The following is an 8,798-nucleotide window of genomic DNA, read 5'->3' on the forward strand; positions in this document are numbered from 1 at the left end:
GGGGGGGGGGGGGCGTTGTTTTTCCTGGATGAACTACAAAAAAAAAAAATTGCAAGTAGGGCCAAGTGCAACAAAAAAACAAAACCCCACCACACTGACCCAGTAAGTGACAAGGCTGCAACTGCTTCAAAACAGGCCTTCAAACTAGTCTGTGGTCACTAGCAGCATAAATCAGTCACTGTCGCTTAGGGCAAGCCAAACTGATTCCAAATCAGTGGTTCTCAACCTCTTTTAACTTCAAGGCACCCTTTGGTTAATACCAGCTGTTTAATTATTCTCTCTACAGAAAAATGGTGCAGTTGTTGCAAAGAACTTGCTGTGGAGTCCTATGGGAAATTCCTGAGTTTATCCTGTGAAACATGCTTGTATAGTGCCCCAAGGCACCCATGAAAGGCTCTCAAGGTGCCCCAGCATGTCAATCACTGGTTTAAGGGAATGATTTCTGTAGAACAGAGGTATGTTCATTAGATTAAATGCAGAGATTGCAAATAGGAATTCAGAGCATCAAAAATGTTCTAACTTGCTGTGACTCTTGCTCTTAAATTCTTATGCTGCAAGGAGTCTTTTACTTCCTGTCTAATCTTAATTGACTACAGAAAATTAAGACTTATCTGCCACCCCAAGGATGACACCCCAAGTCTAATGGGGCTGAGCACTACTGCAGCAAATAGAAGGGAAGCTGCAGCAACATGGTCTCAGAGCAATACCAGAGTGTGCACCCACAACCCTGTCTCCTCACTCATGGTTCACTTCCAAGGTGTCAGTGTTTCCAAAGCCTTAGTGGAAACCTTGCTAGAAAGCTACAAGCAACAGGCTCCATGTGAGTTTGAGCTAGTAGCTGCAGAGGAACACATGAAGCCATAATTAGTAGCTTCCCTACAGACAGCCTACCAGTTTTCCCAGAATGGAGAGGCCTGCTCCTTACAATCTAATAGTTGCATGTCTACTTCCACTCTTCCTCCTAAAGAAGCACTGAGCCAACATCCTAAAGGGAGTCCAAAGCACATGATACTTGGCTCCCAAAGAGGTGACTGATCAAGTAAAGCAGTAAGTGGCTAGTTCCTTTAATCAATGATGCTAAAATACCTATGAAAAGACAGCTGCCTGACCCAGCAAAATGGGGCATGTGGCACCAGGCACCACTAGCTGCTTCTGCCTAGCAAAAACTTGTTCTCCAATACAAGGCTTGCAGTAGAACCTAGTACCTCTTGTGTCTGGATAACTTGCAACCAGCTTAATTTGCAGTGAGCAGCTGAATTTGGCACTTCTCTCTATCAGTCCTGCCCAGCTATTGGCTGTGGCTGTATAGACACCCCCCCCCTTCTCTCCATCCAAAGACAAGGATTTCAAAAGTATCTGAATTCTCCTGAACAGGAGGATATGCTCAAATAGGCCTGCCTTTTACTTTTGCTTCCCCTCTTCCAGCAACCTACTGCATAATTCTGCCCTTCTCTGTATCTGGCGTAGGTGTTTCAAGGTTAGGAGACAGGGAAGACATGCTTCCGAGCATGGAAATCCAATAACCAAGTGTAGGTTGGGGTCTCGTGTGAGTCTTGCAGGCAACTGTCAAACCTAGCTGAGTTGCAAGAGCAGGGATCCCAGTGTAGGGTCACTTAGCTTGCTGGCAAGAGCATTAATTTAATGTAGTGAAGCATTGTGGTGCACCCTGAGATGCTTGCAAGGGTGCTGCAGCGTGCCATGTAATGTTAGCACTGTTAGGCATGCAAATATAATGCACAAGATAAAGCCAGAGCTTTCAAACAGGGTCCATAGCGTTATGCACCTTGACCTGCTGTGATCTTTGAATTCTTGACAGCAGAATTGCTAGAGTTCTAGTTTTCACACACAGCTGCCCCTTTTTATTCTGTACTTACAAGCTTTTTTTTTTTTTATTTTCTGAAGGGTGTCTTGAGCCTAAAATTATTGCGAACCACTGATGTAAAGGCACCATTCTGTATTCTGTATTGTTTGATAAACTGCCTGCCTAGCCACTTATTGTCCTAAATAGCATATTGAGAAGGGGATTAAGAAGCAAAACAGAAGCATCACTTTTTTCCACTGTATCCATGCCTTGAATACTGCGTAGAGTTCTGATTCCTTCCCACCCCCAAAACACATAGCAGAACGTAGAATGAGGAAAGGTACCAAGAAGGGCGGTAAGAGTGAAGAGAAGAGTCTCTCTAAAGAGGTTAAGATTGTTCAGCTTAAAGAAAAGATGGCTGTGGGGGGGAGGGGGGTGGATACAGTTTTTTCTCTATAAAACAATGAGTGGTGTGGGGGGGGGAAGCAAATCCCTGTTTACTATTTACCATCTACAATACTAGAGCAGAGGGCCACACAAAGGCATTATTAGGAGAGACAAATGATTACACAGTGAGTAGAAGTGAACAGTTACACAGCATATAACTAGTTTGTGGAACTTGTTGTCTTAACTTTCAGCCTGGGCAACACCTTTTTGACCAGGTTCAAAAGAGAATTGGACATGTGTATCCAGGATCAGTCCATCAGTGAAGGTTAAAAATGCAGCTTCCACAGCAGGACTTCCTAAGTAGGCTTGAGGCTTCCAGGATTTAGATGCTTGTTTCATGGGATAGTTGCTGAGCACAAGTAGGCATGGACCTAGCCTATATTTTAGGCCCTTCTGAGGGGGGTGGGGAAGGGCTCAGTGTCTTGAATTGTGGGTGTGCTCCTATTTTGCTAGGTGAGGGTAGAATGCGGTGTTGCCGTGCACTGCTTTTAAGTAGCAGTTCTTGTAGTACATGAAGCCTGATTTGCAGCATTTTAGCTTGGTGCTGCTTGGAAGCCAGTTTAAACCATAAGTCTTCTCTGAAGAGTCTTGCCTGTTGATGCTAATGAGATCAATAACAGCTGATGGGCAAGGTAGGAAGATTAGACCATGACTCTCCATAGTAGACACAGCTGGATGACTCCAGCAGGTCTTACACAAACTCCTTCCCCACAGCAGCCTCAGTAAAAGTGAGTTTTTCTTGGAACAGGCAGCCAGAAACTATTGGATCTTGCTATGTTCTTGTCTCAGGAGAATCATGTCCCTGAACACTGGAAGGCCCTAATGGGCTGTGATGGGTCAGTCACACTTCATGTCCTGAGCTGCCTTGGTGAGATTTGTGCCCAGCTCATCTGCATCGCCTTGTCTTGCATGCCAGGACTTTGCACTTGGGCATCTCCCATGGGGGTGGCTCTCGTCTTAGCTAGAGCAGCATCTGCCTGTATCTGTTCTTCCCTGTCCCACAAGCTAAGGTTAGTGACTTCACTGTGAAACTACTGCTGGGACAGAGAAGTGACACCAGAAGCCTTAAAGCTGCAGCCCCCTCCAAGTGGGCTGGACTTGCAACAATTTGGGAAAACCCAGGAAGGAAAAGTGAAAGCCAGTGCCTGAGGAAGCAGCTGTTGGTTACCAGCTATTGCCTTGTACTGGAAAGGGAGTTCCCGATCTCCCCACCATCAGCAAATATACTGTACCGAGAGCTCTTGGAGGAAGATGAGCAGGAAAGGAGCTAATGTATGTGCTGAAGCCTGGGGTAGAAGGCATGGTCCTAATGGAAGCACCAGGATCTGCTCTACCTATTGGCTTCCCTGTGGTACTTGAGCTGTATGGGTCTCACAAGCCAAATGTCCTGGGACTTGCCTAGCTATCACTGCCACAGAAATGATTGATGGAGAGATGTGCTGGCTCTTCCTCAGCTGTAAAAGGTGCAGGGGCCCTCTGGCAGTAGTGTGGACTCTGTAAGACAGGGGTGGACAATTATTTCGGGCAGAGGGGTGCTTACTGAGTTTTGGCAAGCCATTGAGGGCCTTGTGATAGGCAGTCAGGGGCAGATAAGTGTTAATTTTCTGAATTTTTTTAGGGGCCCTACAGGCCAGATAGAATGGCCTGGCAGGCTGCATTTTGCCCACCCCTGCTGTAAGGCTCATCAGCTTGAGACCACACTCTACTGTGAATCCTTCAGGGCATCTTGCAAAGCAGCTGAGCTTTTTGGAGCAGAAGGAATCTTTGGAGGAGCTTCTGCTGAATGAGGGGAGGCACCTGGGGCCTTGGACAAAGTGCTAGAGCTAGACACGTATGCAAAATAGCTCATGGTCCCAAACTCAGATGCTTTGAATATTTTGATCCTTGCTGCTGCTCCTCACAACCACTTTTAAGCAAGCTCCCCTGGTGCCCCTGGGCAGCACCCTACTCTGAGGCAGAGGTTCATGCTTTGACAACAAGGAACCTGCCCTGCCGACAGCTTGCAGGGGAAAGGTTCAAAGGAGAATTGGCTTTCTTTGTAACAAAGGAGGTGGAGGTTAGACATTAGGCAGAACTCTCCAGCTAAGGCCAGTGAGCATTGGGTCACATTATCTGGAGAAGTGGGGAAAGTGCTGGAAGGTTTTCAGGACTTGTTGGACACACGTGGTTCTGAAATAGCAGGGACAATCTTACTTTGAGCAGGGGGTTGGCCTGGATGACCTCCTCTGCTCCTATCCAGCTCCAGTTTGCTTTCTGTGAGATTGTTGACTGTAGTCCCTGCACATAACTGGTTAAAAGCCAAGGATCAAGCATTTTTAGAGCTGGATTTGTCTCAATGCCGGTTAGGTCTGCTGAGCCCTGATGCTGTGCAATGGAAATGCTGTCTTTCTCAGGCAGATCTGTTTTCTGTGGCCCCTTCTATCAGCTGGTCTCTTTCTGGCTCATGGCATCATCAGGAATAAGCTGCTGCCCTTTGCTACCTATGCACATACTCACTGAGGGTGAAGGCAGTGCAGAGGGCAGTGATATGGAGAAAGGGATGTCTATGTGCCTCTGGAGCTCCTTCCAAAGCTTGGTGACCATGATGACTGGGATGGGGGAGCAACTGGGGGCTTATGCCATGGTTGACATTACTATCATCCTGTCCTAATGAATAGCTTGGGGGGGGGAGGTGAAACATTATGCTGTTCCTTCTTCCCTTTCCTGTTTCAGTTCCTCTGCTGGGATAACAAGAGACTGGTGGTGACAGTGGTGGGGGGTGGAAGGCTGCTGCTAATTGGAGCTGCTGTAGCCAGACAAAGGGAGGGCAAGAACAGAATATGAGACTAGCAGCCTCCAGACATCCTTGTGTCCCCTGCTGGAGTCACTTGGGCTTCCTTGAAGGTCCAGGAGATTGTGCTGTAGCTCACTGCGCCTGGCCCATGCCTCCCCTGCATGCTGGTGTACCATGATTTGCTGTCCCTGGGGATGGGACCATGATGAGGGTTGTGTTCCAGGGGGCTGTGCTGGTGAGACTCTTCTACACACAGTCCAGTTTGTGTGGCAGATGCTGCAGCAAAGCCAAAGGAGCCCCAGACCCTGCAGTTGGGGGGGGGGGAAGTTTCTTCCAGAGCGTTGCTCATTGCCCCTCAGGCCTCTGCTATTACTCACTGGCTGTGTTCAGCAGAGCAGTGCTGTGCTCCAGGGCCAGGGGGCAAATGGGGTGGGGGGACAGGGAGACACCAAGACTTGGGAATACCAGGGCCAGGGTGGGAGAAACCGAGCCATAGGTTTGCAGTGAGTGCTGTGGCAGGGCTGGGGTTAACCTGCTGAGCTCAGCTGTCCCCAGCTGCTTTTGCTGCTGAGTGGGGCCTTGGGGTTATCTGGCTGGCTGGATCTAGCTTTTTAACCCAGTGCCGACAGGGAGAGAGTATACAGCCTGCCACGAGCCAGCCCAACAAGTGCAGCTCCCGGAGGCAAAAGACACCAGGTCCGAGTCGCCCACCCACCAGGCCAGCCTGCAGGACAGCTGGGTGAGCAGAGCTGAAGGGATGGGACAGCCAGGCACCCAGCCCCTCTGCTCTGGCACCCACTGCCAGTGTGAGAACAGCAGAAGCAGCTGTCACAGAAACCTGATGCCCAGCTGAGCTGCAGGGGCTCAGTCTCCCCTGGTGCCCCCACTAAAGGGGGGAGACTCTGCCCCATCTCTCCAGGGACCACAGGCTTGCTTGCCCACTGCCCCCACTTTCCTCAACTGCCTGTGGGGGAAGGCAGAAAGCACAAGGCCCCAATGTGAGTCAGCTGGTCAGGACCAGGAGATGATGGGACCAGGTGGAAGAGGGCCCCCTGGCCCCTTGCACTGCCTTGACTCGTGTCCACCTGCACTGCCTTTAGGAAGCAGGAAGGTGCATTTACCTGCTGAACCAGGCAGGAGCCCCCAGCCCAGGGAAAGTTTACAGAGGCCTTTCCCATTCTGTCTTCTACAGTTATCTGCTGCCACGCTGGAGCCCTTTCATCCCAATGCCTCATGCCCAGGACAGCGGGCAAGCACATCCCCCGCCCCAGCCCACTGCTGCTTTGTTGGCCCTGCCATTTCCCTTCCTTTTCCAAGCATGACCTGAAGAAATGCTGGCTGCAGCACCAGCTACTGCCCAAGCCGGGCTGTGCTCCCTTCAGCTGCCGCTCTGGAGCAGAAGAGCCAGGCCAGCAGAGGCACAGCTCACGTCAGCCTCCCTTCCCTGCTCATCTCGTGGTGGTGCTGCTGCCTTCCAAACATAAAGATGTGCTCATTTCTCCTCAGTGTTTTTTTTTCTCTATTGTTTTAGCAGGCACAGCAGCTGGCCTTAGCTGTCCTGGTTCAAAGAGGTATCACATCAGCATTGCTCCCAACCTCTGGCTGCTTCCCCTGAACTCTAGAAGAATCCTCTAATACTAGGTGGAGACCCCTTCTACCCTTCACACCTCCAAGCTGGGCAGTGCTCCAGATGAAATTAGTTAGGACTGCCAATGCCTGGTACCTGAGGAAATTGTACTGCAAATGCCTTTATACTGAGCCTTCAAAAATCACCAGCCAAACTGATTAGCTAATTCCCTCCAAAGAGTGTGACTGGGCCCCAATGCCTGCTGCTTGGACAGTCACATTTCCCCAGGACCTGCTTGCTTTGTGTCCTTTATGTTTGATTTCCTTTGTGTAGTGTTTCCAGGCCTGTCCCTGCCAGGGTGGAGGAACAAACTTCCACAGCTCCCTTCAGTCAACCTTTGCTCAGGAGGCACCTGTTTTATTGTCAGTTTGCACAGGTGGCAGATGCGCCCTTCCCAGCCTGCAGCTGCACATCCAGCACCCAGCCAAGGGGAAGGTGGATTTGGTTGAGGAGCAAGCAGCTGGGCAGCCACAAGCTAAGGGGGCAGAGTAAATGCCAGGGTGTGAGGGTCCAGCCCTCCTTCCCTGTAACAGCCCCTGGCTCAATGTCAGCCATGATTGTGGGCACAGCACCCCCCTGCTTTCCTGACTTGAGGCCTTCTAATAGGGCTGGCTACAGCGCTGAGGTGAGGATGGTGCGGCAGTAGAGGAAGGGTAGTTGGAGTAGCTTGCGTGCCATGGATCTCCATGCCGGGGTTCCCATCTCACACTCACACTCCCTGCTTCCCATCTGACCTGCTGCCAGGAACTGGACTAGACGGTCTCTGCTCCTGTACCTTCCTGCCCCTCCAGCGCTGTCAGCTGAGGGCCTTGGAGCTGCAGCCTGAGTCACCTTCCTGAGCTCACAAGCTGGCTGTGGCAGCCGCACAAAGATGAGCTGCTGGCTTGGCAGTGGCTTCAGACAGTGCTGGCGGGGGGGATGCAGCAGAGCCTTTGTTCTCTGGCTTTGCTCCATGCTAGCTGCCTGCAGCCAGGAAGGAGCCCCTGGGAGGGTGGAATGGGACTTGGCTACAGTTCTCCCTTCTGCTGGCTCCTGCTTCCCCTGAAGCTTAGGTTGATCCCCACATTGGGTGTGCTCCCTTCCTCAGGCAGCTAGGACACCCTCTCCACCGGTCCCCTCAGGTGTGGCTTCTATCCCAGGCTCAAGCTGGGTCTACAAGGAAGGCTACAGACCCTCCTTGCCTTGCCATTCCTCTTGTACCCTGTGTTTGACTCGAGCCAGGGTCATTAGTCGCTTCGGGCATCTCTTAACCTAAACCAAGTGCCCACCATTCCCTCCAAGCCCCTGAGCCATGAGCACGCCAGGATCCTCCTTCTCAAGGGACTCTTGGCTCCACTTCACTGCCTTTAGCAGAAATAAGAAGTGAAATCTGAGTGTGTGGTCTTTTCCCTGCATGTCTGAGTAATAAAGACAGCAGAGAAACCCTACTTCTCCCTCCTGCAGAGGAACAGAGTGGGGCTTTAGGTCCAGGCCCCATATGGGCCAGGCCCAGGACATAGGTGTGGGAAATCATGTGCAGCCTGGAAGACTTGCTCCCAGCTCTGCTGAGGCAGTGATGTGCCCCCTGGCTTTCCTTGCCATGCCCGTCTGCTGCCAGCCTGCGGGTCCCAGTCTTTTGAGACTCTATTAGACTTAAAGCCCCCCTTGAAATAATGCCAGCTACTGGCTTTCTCTGCTTGCTCGCCTGCAGAAAACCAACAGAGTGATTCTTCTGTGGCAAAGGACTCAGAGAGGCCACAACCTGGTGTTTACCCTGTGTTACCTTGGCATCTGTCTTGTGAAGCATGGGCACACCTTGTGGCACTAAAGGCCTGAGCCCCCACACAGCACCTCAGGAGCGTATCCGGGTAGGTGCCCCTGGCCTGTGGCAGAAACCCAGCGTGTGGGGGCAGAAGGGGTGGCCAGGATGGTTGTGCACCACACTCAGCCCAAACTGGCAGTGTTGGCACGGGGATGTGGGAGCAGATGTTGCCCCGGCTGGGAGTGGCTTCAGTGGACAGGGGCCTCCAAATGAGTCAAGGGGAGTCCCTGGCTCCGGAACGGGGGGCCCAGCCCTCTGCCCCCACCATGGGCAGATTACGTTTTTTGAATAGAGGGGTACAGGTGCTGTGGTGCCTCGTCACACAGTGGAGGGCAACGAAAATGGTGAG

This window comes from Gavialis gangeticus, unplaced genomic scaffold (assembly GCF_001723915.1).
Source record: "Gavialis gangeticus isolate Ggan-Ray unplaced genomic scaffold, GavGan_comp1, whole genome shotgun sequence".
Classification (NCBI taxonomy): domain Eukaryota; kingdom Metazoa; phylum Chordata; order Crocodylia; family Gavialidae; genus Gavialis; species Gavialis gangeticus.